Below are 14,076 nucleotides of genomic sequence, written 5' to 3' on the forward strand. Positions count from 1 at the left end.
GAAGAGAATGAGAGAAAGGTCTTGGGGCATAGAGTTCATCATTGAGCTTCACTTCACTAAACATTAGCAATTGTCAATTTAAGGGGACTTTATGTTGTAAACCAAGTGTATGTGCCATTAATTGAAACACTAAACATAGATGGCAAATTAAACATAAATTGTCTAATCAATCTAGTAAGTAGCACAACTTATCAAACTAAGCCATTAACCATTCTATAAACCCATAATTAATGAACACACAAAAATTTAGAGAAATATACTACTTGCACTCATAAGCATGGATCATCAAACAACAAGAATAGGTCGTCTACCAATTGAGGATTTTAAAGCAACTATACTACAACTATGCTAATGACATGGAAATTAAACTATTTAAGCTAAGGATGTAGTACAATCCATCAAGAAATAAACATAATCCATCAAACAAACCACAAGAGTAACCAATTAAGCACTATGTCTTGATAAAAGATCAATTAGCAGAATTAATCCATACAAATCATGTAAAAACTCAAGATCTATATAAATTCATGGTCAAAACATTATTTACCACATAAATCCCCAAAAACTACAAAATATTAAGTTTAGGAAGCAAGCCTAGGGGCTATCTCTAGCCCTAAGAGAGGGATTTAGCCCTTCATGGTAGGTGTCATCTAACCCTCAAGGGCTATCTTCAATGTAGGCACCATCTTCTTCCTCTTTGTTTTGCTTCCAAAAACCCTAGTTCTAGAGAGAAAATATCTAAGCTAAAACAACTCTTTCAACTAAAAATTGCCAACCATATACAAATTGGTTCATTTAATTTAAATACATGCCTCTTTGAGTAGGCAACAAGTCAGAAATAAGGCCTTTGATTGGTGCAAACTCCCAGCTACAAAAGTTGGTGGAGTTCGAGCGCGCTCAAGAATTAGACAGCTCACTGCCAGTAGGGGGTTCAATCGACTGAAGTTGTCTTCGATTGATCAAACACTTACTTTGATCGATCGAAGATGACGTGGCAAATATATTTTAGACAACTGGCAACCTTATCCATTGAGCTAGCACCACCTTAATTTCGATCGATTGTAGATGTCTTTGATCGATCCAGGCTTCCTTCGATCGATCGAAGCTTGAACAATGCTATTTTTCTGACTTTTTTTAGATTTTCTTCTTAACTCCAAAACTGAGTTAATATGCTCTTTTTAGCCTGTTTGAACCTTATGGACCTGAAATAGGCCAAAAATACAAATTAGAACTAAAATGGGAAAGTAAGATAGATGAATGGACAAAAATACCCTAGCTTAGGTGCTAAAATGCATCACATTTGAGCACATATCAAATACAAATGCCCATAAGATTGTATCATTATCATTTTAATGCCAATAAAGAATATTTTATCCCATTATTGTTATATTTTTAAAACTTTATTGTATTAAAACATCTGCCCATAAGAAAGTTATAATGACACATTGTTTTGATATGAAATTTTTTAACGTGGGTTAAGAATTTCAATAAAGTTTATTATATAGTAGAGTAATATTTGGCATGTTTTCTTTTTACAGTAATTCCATCTGGTTCTGTCAATATGGGTTCATCTCATATCTCTGTTTTAACTGGTGATAATTATTTGGATTGGAAGGAGAAAATCCTTCTAGTATCGTGGTGCATAGACTTTGATTTGGCACTTCGTGTGGATGAACCACCCATCCCCACAGAATCAAGTACGCCAAGTGAAAAGGCTTCTTATGAGAGGTGTGAACGATCAAATCGCTTAAATATATGTCTCATTAAAAATCAAGTTGGGAAAATATAAGTTTATAAGTTTCGATAAAGCATTGGCTAGCACCCTAATGACCAAATTATCATCAATGAAGCATATGGGTGATAAAGGGGTTTGTGAACATATTATGGAAATGAGATATAGCTGCCCAAATGAACTTATTGGAGCTCACCTTTCAGAGTTATTTTTTTGTCTAATTCATACTCAATTCCCTGCCTACTGAATATGGGCCATTCAAGATTTCTTATAACATACATAAGGAAAAATGGTCAGTTAATAAATTGCTTACCATGTGTATTCAAGAGGAAGGGAGAATGAATCAGGAAAAGCTAGAAAGTGCTCATGTAGTGACTTATGGAAAGTGACATATCAAGAAAAAGGATGTGCAATTTAAGAAAAAAGGGAATGCATGAACTAGCAAAGTTGACGATAAGGATACCATCAAATGCTTCTTTTGCAAAAAGAAAGGGCACGTGGAAAAAGAATGTCTTAAGTATAAGGCTTGACTACTTAAAAAGGGTAATCTTTTTTCCTTTGTGTGTTATGAATCAAATGTAGTTAATACATTTAATGATGCTAGGTGGATTGATTATGGTTTTATAATTCACATTACCAACACTATGCAGGGTTCAATCAACCTAAGGAGACCGACAAAAAGTGAACGTTTCATCTATTTGGGAAGCAAGATGAGTTCACATGTAGAGGCAGTTCGAACCTACATACTCACCTTACCTTCTGGCTTTACATTAGAACTTGAAAGAACTTTTTATATTCCAACTTTTTCAAAAAAAATTGATTTCTATTTCGAAACTTGTTGAATTTGGTTTTAGTTTTTATTTCTTTAATACTTCTTTAAGAATTGTAAAAGATTATGTGGTTATTGGTAATTATGTTTTGGTTGATGGTTTATATAAATTAGATTTAAACCCTAATATTAATCATAATAACTTAACCTTGCATGGAAATATTGGCATAAAGTGTAAGGCTAAAACAGAGAAATCTTCTTCATTATTGCTCAAGAGATTAGGACATATCTCCTTACAAAGAATTAAAAGATTTGTAAATGATGGAGTACTTGATACTCTTGATTTTTCTGAATTTGGTATTTGTGTGGATTGCATAAAGGGTAAGTAGACTAACAAATCAAATAAGGGTGCCAGAAGGAATTCTCAAGTTTTAGAGATCTTACTGTGATACCCCCTAATTTCAGAACACGGGTTGATCAAATCCGCGCACGAAATTAAGGGATATCAAAACAATTAAAATATTTAACAAGCATAGAGTACAAAGATGAATAATAAAGAATAAATAACTCGCTGAAGGAAATCTATTAAATAAAAGTTCCATTAATATTTCTTCCAAAATTTACAACACGGGAATCCTGTAACTCAAGGAACCCTTAACAAAAAATCCATTATCCAGAAATTCATTATTAAATACTAATAACAAATGAAATAATAAAAATATCCTACTTTTAAATAAACCGAAAGAGTGGATAAGTCATCTAGCTGCGAATCCTCAACCTTTAGACTTGAACTTCTAATAACCTGAAAAATAAAACGTGGGTTAAACCCTACGAGTAAGTTCACTCTACCAGGCCTCTGAAAACCAATAAGTAGATGATCTCTGATCAAAACCAAACCTAATAAAAATTTTACTTTAATAAACAATGATACACTTATATATAAATAATTATATATAATACCCTACCCACATCTATTACTAGGTTCATTAATTTTCAAAACCCATAAACAATAATTAAATATTAATCATACCTACACCAATCCACTATTTCATTTAAAGAAAAGTTCCTTAAACCTTAATCCCATCCTGAATGATTATTTAACCATTTAAATAATAAAACATAATTAATGGAATAATACATTTAATCTCATCCCTAATAATAACTGTAACTATTTAAATCACATATTCAATATTCAAGCTTTGACAAATCATCCATGTCTCCACCAGTATTACTTTATTAATATATATAAAGTAATACACTAACTTGTAAGTATTAAATTATTATAATTTAAGGACATCTAATCTTAACCCAACCTATATATATAATAACCATGGATGCAATTTAAACATCCAATATGCATAGCCATTAACTTATACTTTGTCAAATCTACCATGCCATACAAATAAATTTATTTATATATTGGCAATTCAACCATGCCCCAACAGGTATATTTATTTATACATTGGCAATTCAACCATGCCTCCATGTATGCATATTTATACATAGGCAATTCAACCATGCCTCTACAAACATATATATTTATATTTTTAAACTAGCAACTCATCCATATTTCCTATATATGTATTTTATTTATACCAATACTTAGGCAATATATTTACGCTTACGGCAACTTATCCATGCCTACAATTCAACCATGTACCCAATTTAAACTTAACAACAACCTAAATCATACATAGACACCTCATGCATATTATTTGCATATCAATAATTTAATAATTAGCCTATTATGATTTAATCAACCACTCCTTTATACCAAATAAGAATATTAATATTAATACTCTTAAATGATATATATACATACATATATATATAATATCATTGATTATTTAAGTCATATATATGTACAACTATCCACACAACTCATAAATTAAATAAACCATACATATATATATATATATATATAGATATAGATATTTATACCTCATTCCATCACAAGTTATTAATTTATTATATATACGCCCAGTAAATACCGTGGTGATATTCTATAACTCTCCGAACACCAATAACACATCCTTTGAGGGTTGATTTCAACACTAACAAGCTTAAAATCAACTCTGGAACATCACTGGACCCCAAAGGAATTTTCTGAGGCCCCAAACACCTCTCCACGCACCACCATACGCCGCCAGAAGTTTCCAAACATTCCTCACGTGCTTCCACGCTCCACTACATGCTGCCAGGTGGCCTCACACGCATCCACCCGCTAAGACGTGCTACCACGCGCAGCTACGCGAGCTAGCTACCTTTCTTGGTGACGCGGCTTGCTCCCATTGGCCGATTGCACCCAGTCCCTGTGGGTGCGCTGCACTGAATCAATCTGCCATCTTCAATGGTCCAGATCCGTGTGCTCCATAACAAGTGTACGCCGCACCACACCTGATCAGTTCTAACCATCATCCCCATGCATCAGTGGCCCAGATATGCATCCACACCATCCTACTATAAACTGCATCGCACTAGATTGCACCCCCAATCTGATGCACCGATATACAGCATCCTCCAATTCGTGTATAGTGTATATGTATACTATATTTATACACATAAATAACAATATATATAATAAAAAAAATATCAGAAAATTATAAGACATCTAGAAAAATTCTAGAATATTACTAAAAATTCTATAAATGCTAATTAACCCTCTTGGGTCACAGATCCACTCGTAGATTGATTTTAAAAATATATATGTAACACCTATACATATCAATTAAATTCCCATAATCCAAAAATTAAATATATTAACTTATAATTTTAATTACTCCGATCTAACCATAATTTAATTAATAAATTTAAATCTAAATATTAATACTCAAGGTGATAAACTTATGGGTCTTAAGAGTAGAGTTAGAAAAGAACTTGCCTGAAGATTTCAAAAAAAAAAAACCGACACTTCAATCTTTGATTGTCTTTTCAAATTCCGGCATCCGCTTTCTCAAATCCGGCCTACTCCTTGTCAGCTTTCCCTTCTTCTTCTCTCTCTATCTCTCTTATTTTTCTAACATGTAAATTTTTTAATCCTAAATCTTATGTGTATATTTATACACATAAAAACTTAAATCCTATTCCTAATAGGATTACCAAATAGAATAATAAAATTATACTCTTTAATAATATAATATATATAAACATGTATTATATTACATATACATATATATATCTCCCATAATTAACCATTGGTTAATTAAATCATATATATATATATATATATATATATCCATAAATATATATATATCTTTCCGTAACGCTTATTAATTAATTATATATATAATTAAATATATATATTTATAATTACACCAAAAATGATCATTTAAACAATCAAATAACCATGGAACTTTATTAATTAATCCAATAAGGCTTCATCCAAGCCCAAGACCATATTCTTTGGTCCAACCTCCTTACATCCAAACCCATTAACTTAAATAAAAAAAATAATCCAATTAAGTCTAATAATTATAATTAATTCACAATAAAATCACACTAGCATAAAAATCACACGTAGTCAAATAAGCAACTTAAAACAACACAATCATGACATTCTCACAAAGCAAACCAACACACCAATTTATCAAATATAATCACGAAACATAATTTAATAAAAATAAGACCATTAACCATAACACTCAATTAAACCAAACAAATCATTTAAAAATCAAATAAAAGAATTAATCCTAATTAATAAATCTTTTAAAATATCGGGGTATTACATTCTTCCCCCCTAACAAAAGGAATTCTGTCCTCGGAACTCACGAATCCATGCATGAAACTCTGGTTATTTAATCCAAAGTTTCATTCTTCTTTTATCCGTGTGGAATTAATCCATCCACACCTGCTCATAATTAACAAATATATCTTGTAATTTATTAAAACTATACTAAAATTAATCCATACTTGTTGCATGTATTTGCAACATAACCTCACCAACTTATATGCATTAGGAAATATCCCCATTACTGTATTTTCTTGCAGCAAAAATACAAGAAATCCATTTACACACACATGACGTGAAAAATATAATAGCACCAATAATTGACTATTGTCGAATCAAACAAAATATGAATAACCCATATAATGAGGTAATAACCTCTTCTTTATTGCTAAACCACATTATACCCTTCACGGAAAAATGATTTAGGCAATAACCCGTTTCTCATTTTTCAAACTCTATTAGACAAGTTTATGTTAACCTAACTATTTCGCCTATTCTGGCAATGCACAAAAGATCTCTAACAAGATTAATCTTCATAAATATGTCCTTAATTCTTGTAGGACTAAGAATTCAACTCCGTTTAAATAACAATCCACGAATGAAAAATCTTAAAAGATCGTCCATACAAATCCCTAAGCAAAGTCATACTAACAGGCAACTCTGAAAGCTTCATTTAATGCTCTCAACTCAACCAATCTTGGTCAAACTATCCTTTATAACCCATATGGAAATAAAAATCTTATCACAACGTCGGTATTCCCATACATAATTTCATGAAAGTACCCTCTCATATCCACTTTAGTATATGAAGTGGCTACATTAACTTCGTGATTTTCTCCTGCCCTCCTAAATAATCGAGAACTGAGAAATAAGTTCCTCAGTCAACACTACTTTCCTTAACATTATTACGAAGACCTATTTGTCATTCCTTATAAACCATACCCTGTCGGATTCTACAGAGTAAAAATAATTCCTTCGAAAGTTAACTCGTTATTTTCAAGTTGACTAATAGTTTCCTTGTGAGTAATCACGGGTATATCAGCGTTCCCACAATACCTAAACCAGATAACTTATCAACAGATTAACCATTTAGTATCGTGTTGACATTTGAGAATATCTGCAACTACTTTCATCCTCCCTAAACAATACTGAGTGTAGAAGTAATAACTTCCTACAATTTAGTTATCTCCTCTATCTCTCACTTGTGTTTACAATATGAACGTAAACTATCAACCTTCGTAGTCTATTCAATCAATTTCCACAATAAATATTGTCTATCTCCCCACATACTGATCTAGTATACGATCCTGGCATTTACACTATTGCCTCCTCAAATATCTTCCAAATCGGTGTCCTACCATTTGTTGATAAGACTAAACGATCTAACGTTAGGACGCACTAACGGACTGAATATAGAAGACAATGAATCCTAAACTTAAGCTCTAAGTAAAAGAGTACACAACGCGGAAGTCACACAACGAAAGACACCCTAGGGACACTTGAACCTGGAGTGCTCTGATACCAACTATGATACCCCCTAATTTCGAAACACGGGTTGATCAAATCCGCGCACGAAATTAAAGGATATCAAAACAATTAAAATATTTAACAAGCACAGAGTACAAAGATGAATAATAAATAATAAATAACTCGCTAAAGGAAATCTAATAAATAAAAGTGCCATTAATATTTCTTCCAAAATTTACAACATGGGAATCCTATAACTCAAGGACCCCTTAACCACAAATGCATTATCTAGAAATTCATTATTAAATACTAATAACAAATGAAATGATAAAAATATCATACTTTTAAATAAACCGAAAGAGTGGATAAGTCTTCTAGCTGCGGATCCTCAACTTTTAGACTTGAACTTCTAATAACCTGAAAAATAAATCGTGGGTTAAATCCTGCGAGGAAGTTCACTCTACCAGGCCTCTAAAAACCAATAAGTAGATCATCTCTGATCAAAACCAAACCTAATAAAATTTTTACTTTAATAAACAATGATACACTTATATATAAATAATTATATATAATACCCTACCCACATCTATTACTAGGTTCATTAATTTTCAAAACCCATAAACAATAATTAAATATTAATCATACCTACACCAATCCACTATTTCTGTAACGACCCGGATTACTCAACCCGGTGCGTTAGTGATGAACCGGAAGTTGACCCGATAACGGACCCAAAATGCGGAAGCGAAAGAAGCTAAATGACCTCAAGAGATATACGTCATTCCTAAGGCCCCAAAATGACTCTCCATGAAGCCACGGAACTCAAATGAGCCAAGCAAATGAAGTAAGAATGTCTAACCCGAAAAGAGATGAACTAAGGGCAAAATGGTCATTTCTCACTGAAAAGGGTGCCACCGTGCACACCATTAGAAGGACAACGAAAAATGAACAAAATTCGACTCAAGAATCATCTGATTCTGAGTCCGGGCAGAAAAGATATGAAATTCTAACACCCGATGTGAAAGTTATGAAGTAATGACTTAACATTTTCCAATATTTTCATAATAAACTTTGAAAACAAAAGTGCATAGAAAACAAGATACATGTCATTGGCCTCCGGCCTCATCTCATACATGTTAAATACATTGAAAAGAGTGCACTTACGTACACTTTACATATACAAATCAACGAATACAAGTTTGAACAAATAGGGCTACAAAGAGACATCTGATGCTAACACTTGCATAAAATAGAAACTTAGAAACTGTAAGCCATCCAAGGAGCAATGGAATCTTCAAATCCTGAGTCCTGTACCTAAAATATGCCCCAGTATCATAGGGGTGACTAACATAAAGCTACTCGTAGGAGATGAGCATGCATCGACCTAGCATTTTACAATTTTATCACCTTATGGTGAAACATGTTAAAGGGTCTCATGCCACCTAACGTCTATGTCAAAATGAGACCCAGGGAGCATCCTAAGCTACCTAGATCATTTATATCATAATCACATTGTTCATGCAATTCAAACAACATGGAAACATGTTATACAAGGCAACAAGATATAGATTCTCAAAATTTTCAACTTGAAATCCAAAATACGAAAACAACAAGTGTGGGTCATGCCACCTAACGTCTATGTTCAAAATGAATCTATAAGGTCATTCCTAAACTACATTTGAATATCAAAACACAAATTATGATATCGATGCAATTTAACCAACAATGGAACTTCCAATACAACGTATGAAGCATGCTTTCACAAAGCTACATCTTAAGCTCAAAATAGGAAATCAAATAAGGAACAGCAAGTTACGATATCATCTAGTTGTCAACTTGAAATGAAATACGAAATCAAACAAAGTGGATACTCGGACATCACGCCGGATCAGACCGACAACATAGTTACTTTAGGGTTACTAGCCCATGGGTAACCTCCCTATGTGCACACTAGACTATATAGAGGGACAATCCCCCGTACTAGAACCAAGTCCTAGCCATAGCCAAATAACGACATCCCTAAGTTTCCAAAATCAACAAATTGTGCAACAACGTATATATATCAACATGTATATACAAGATATCAACTATTTACCAAACACAATCCAAATTTTGGAAACTTATACAATACATGCTCAAAATTTACAACTACTATGGCATGTAAGATATCAAATACAAAGTGTGCAATTCCTTACACATAGCAACAATATATTCAATAAGGAAAAACATATTATCATAAATATAAAAGTAACAACTATGTTATCCAATGCTCAAAAGTAATCAAGTGAACATACATCAAATCCCAATCCATGATTTAAATATAGAAACAACTTCCAAAATGCAAATAAATCCATGGAGTAATAAAGTAGATTTTAATTAAACATAAATAGTTAAATTCTCTAAATTCCAAGTTAATTCAAATAACCTCAATTTAATATATATTGAACATGTCATGGTCAACATATATATAACATCAAATGACAAGTTAAGTGATTAAAACACTTAAAACAAAATTAATCAAGCTAATTAATTAATTTCCTTTAGATTTTTAAACAATTCCAAATGCCCTCAATTTAATCTATGTTAGAGAACATACCAAGTCCTATTTAAATACCATATTACAACTTGATTTAATGCTTGATACAACCATGTGAATTAAACTTTCACTAAAGATAAATATTAAATAAAAGTTGTAATTCTTAATCAAATGATCCAAATTTAATACATGTTAACCAACATATCTAAGCATAATTTCCTAGCATGTTACAATTCAAATCAAAGTTATACATCATCAAAAATTTTAAATCTTATACAAAGAAATAAAAATTACTAACTTCCTAAATTTGATACAAGACATACACATATGTTGTATAATCATGGCAAACACACAATACAACACACAAATAATCCTAAATCATTTCCTACCTCAGTTGGAATGAAAATCCCAATTACCACCGAAATGAAATCGCCCCAAATTTTCGGTCCGCAAAACAGATTTTTCAGCTTGTTACCTTCAACTTGTAAAATTCATAAAAAAATTCAATTCTAACCCAAATTGAATGAATCCAAAGCCCAATGAAGGCTTAAGCACTTTAATTTGATAATATCAATTTAGTTTAACAAAATAATTTCCAATTGAAATAGTTTTGACCCACAACTTTGAAACAAATTTTGCCCAGAAAACACATTTTCAGCCTGTAGCTTCCAACTTTGAAAATTCATGAAAAATTCATTTGACATCCAAATTGGGCAACCCTAATTTATTTTGGAAGTAAACATATGAGAGTGTAAAACTGGAAATTTAAGCCATGATCCAATGTCAAAAGGTTAGTGAAATAAATCATCTAAAAATATGTTTTCCAGCTGCAATAAAAACATGGACAGTAGATAGTTTCAGATTTTTAAAAACATTTAGAAATGCTCTAAAATCGTGAAAAAATTATGAGTAGTGTAAAACCCATGGGGGAAGTTCCAGTAAAAATTTCAAGGCAATTGAAGTAATACAGCTCTATATAAAAATTCATTTCCGAACTGAAAAGGAAAAGCTTCAAATTTCCAGCAACTACCTTGCAACTTCAAAAATAAATAACTAATTCATTTTAAATCCAAATTACATGAAACCAAAACTAAATGAAAGCTAATTGAGTATATTTTCATATTCTATATTTAATTTGACAAGATTAATTTCAAGTTAAAATAGTTTAAGGGCAAAATACAAGTCCTTCTCTTCCATGCATGTAAAACACTCAATAATGACATAAAAATACTTCAAAATAATAGATCAATACCTCACTAGAGAATTGAATCTCTAGATACCAATGCAAAACTAGGAGTTGGGCTAGATCCTTCAAGGTTTTGAAGAGGAGGATGAGGGGAGCAAGAAGTATTCTAAACTTTATGGTCTAAAGTAAGTGGAAAGACCTTAAAGATCAAGGTTAATGCCTAAGGCTTTAAGCTCCATCCATGGAGGCTAGGGTTTTCTTGTAAGGAAGAGAAAGAAATAATGTGGTTAAGTGTGAGTGGAGGATATAGAAATCCTCCACTCACTATGTGCTCTTATACCATGGTTAACACATACATCTATGTTCAATTGCACAAAAACCCTCCTTTAAAACCATAATCCCAAAGTTGCCCAAAGATATTTGCAAGACTAAATTGTGAACCTACACTTGTCACCAATCCATGGCTCCTTCCTAGGCTTAATCCCACACCTACACTTATCAACCATCTAAGCCAACAAGTGAACCAATCATAGGCCAACAAGTGGGTGAATCCTCACCCTCCAAATGTCATCATCCAATACATTAAAGTGTTTCCACACAAATGTCAACAAGTGGACCAATGAGAGTATGACACTTGTCACACTTTTCAAAAATTGTAAAAAGGTCCTTTTTGAAAATATCTTCTAAATTTAATTACAAAATGGTCCCCAAGATGAAAAATAATTACTTTATTTAATTACACTAAAACCCCACAAGTTAAGAATAATTACACTAAAGTATGCATTAATACCCTTTTATAAAAGAAGTAAGCAATCAACATGCTTTTTTAGAAAAGTAAAAATACCACTATCATGGAAATCAGATATTATGAATGCATGCAAAACCGGAATCAAATCCGAGCACAAAAAGTGAGGTTGTGTAAGGAAAAAGGATAAACGAGAAAAAGACAAAATGTGAATAGTGTTCGGAAAAATAAAATATGGAAATGACACAATCTCCAAAGGAAGTTGTCAATCCAAGGAAAAGAGTCTCGGAAATCATTTCAGAGCACTCGAGACGACATCAAGTGATGAAAAACCGAACCCAAAAAGGAAAAGACAACGGAAAAAAAATATCCGTTAAAATCTGAGAAAAAGAAAAGGAAGAAAAATGACCGGGTCATTACAATTTCTTTTAAAGGAAAGTTCCTTAACCCTTAATCCCATCCTGAATGATTATTTAACCATTTAAATAATAAAACATAATTAATGAAATAATACATTTAATCTCATCCCTAATAATAACTGTAATTATTTAAATCACATATTCAATATTCAAGCTTTGACAAATCATCCATGTCTCCACCAGTATTACTTTACTAATATATATAAAGTAATACACTAACTTGTAAGTATTAAATTATTATAATTTAAGAACATCCAATCTTAACCTAACCTATACATATAATAACCATGAATGCAATTTAAACATCTAATATGCATAGCCATTAACTTATACTTTCGCAAATCTACCATGCCATACAAATATATTTATTTATATATTGGCAATTCAACCATGCCCCAACAGGTATATTTATTTATACATTGGCAATTCAACCATGCCTCCATGTATGCATATTTATACATAGACAATTCAACCATACCTCTACAAACATATATATTTATATTTTTAAACTATCAACTCATCCATATTTCCTATATATGTATTTTATTCATACCAATACTTAGGAAATATATTTACGCTTACGGCAACTTATCCATGCCTACAATTCAACCATGTACCCAATTTAAACTTAACAACAACCTAAATCATACATAGACACCTCATGCATATTATTTGCATATCAATAATTTAATAATCAGCCTATTATGATTTAATCAACCACTCCTTTATACCAAATAAGAATATTAATATTAATACTCTTAAATGATATATATACATACATATATATAAAATATCATCAATAATAATCATTGATTATTTAAATCATATATATGTACAACTATCTACACAACTCATAAATTTTATAAACCATACAAATAAATATATATAGATATATTTATACCTCATTCTATCACAAGTTATTAATTAATTATATATACGCCCAGTAAATACCGTGGTGATATTCTGTAACTCTCCGAACACCAATAACACATCCTTTGAGGGTTGATTTCAACACCAACAAGCTTAAAATCAACTCTGGAACATCACTGGACCCCACAGGAATTTTTCGAGGCCCCAAACACCTCTCCACGCACCACCACACGCCGCAAGAAGTTTCCAAACATTCCTCACGCGCTTCCACGCACCACCACATGCTGCCAGGTGGCCTCACGCGCATCCACGCGCTAAGATGAGCTATCACGCGCGCGCACTCGTAGCCGTGCGCGCTAGTTACCTTTCTTGGTGACGCGGCTTGCTTCCATTGGCCGATTGCACCCCGTCCCTGTGGGTGCGCTGCACTGAATCAATCTGCCATCTTCAGTGGTCCAGATCCATGTGCTCTATAACAAGTATACGCCGTGCCACACCTGATCGGTTCTAACCATCATCCCCATGCATCAGTGGCCCAGATATGCATCCACACCATCCTACTCTAAACTGCATCGCACTGGATTGCACCCCCAATCTGATGCACCGATATATAGCATCCTCCAAT

The sequence above is a fragment of the Cornus florida genome, unplaced genomic scaffold, assembly GCF_030987335.1.
Source record: "Cornus florida cultivar Cherokee Brave unplaced genomic scaffold, ASM3098733v1 CherokeeBrave_3.0.0_Hap2_Chr10, whole genome shotgun sequence".
Classification (NCBI taxonomy): Eukaryota; Viridiplantae; Streptophyta; class Magnoliopsida; order Cornales; family Cornaceae; genus Cornus; species Cornus florida.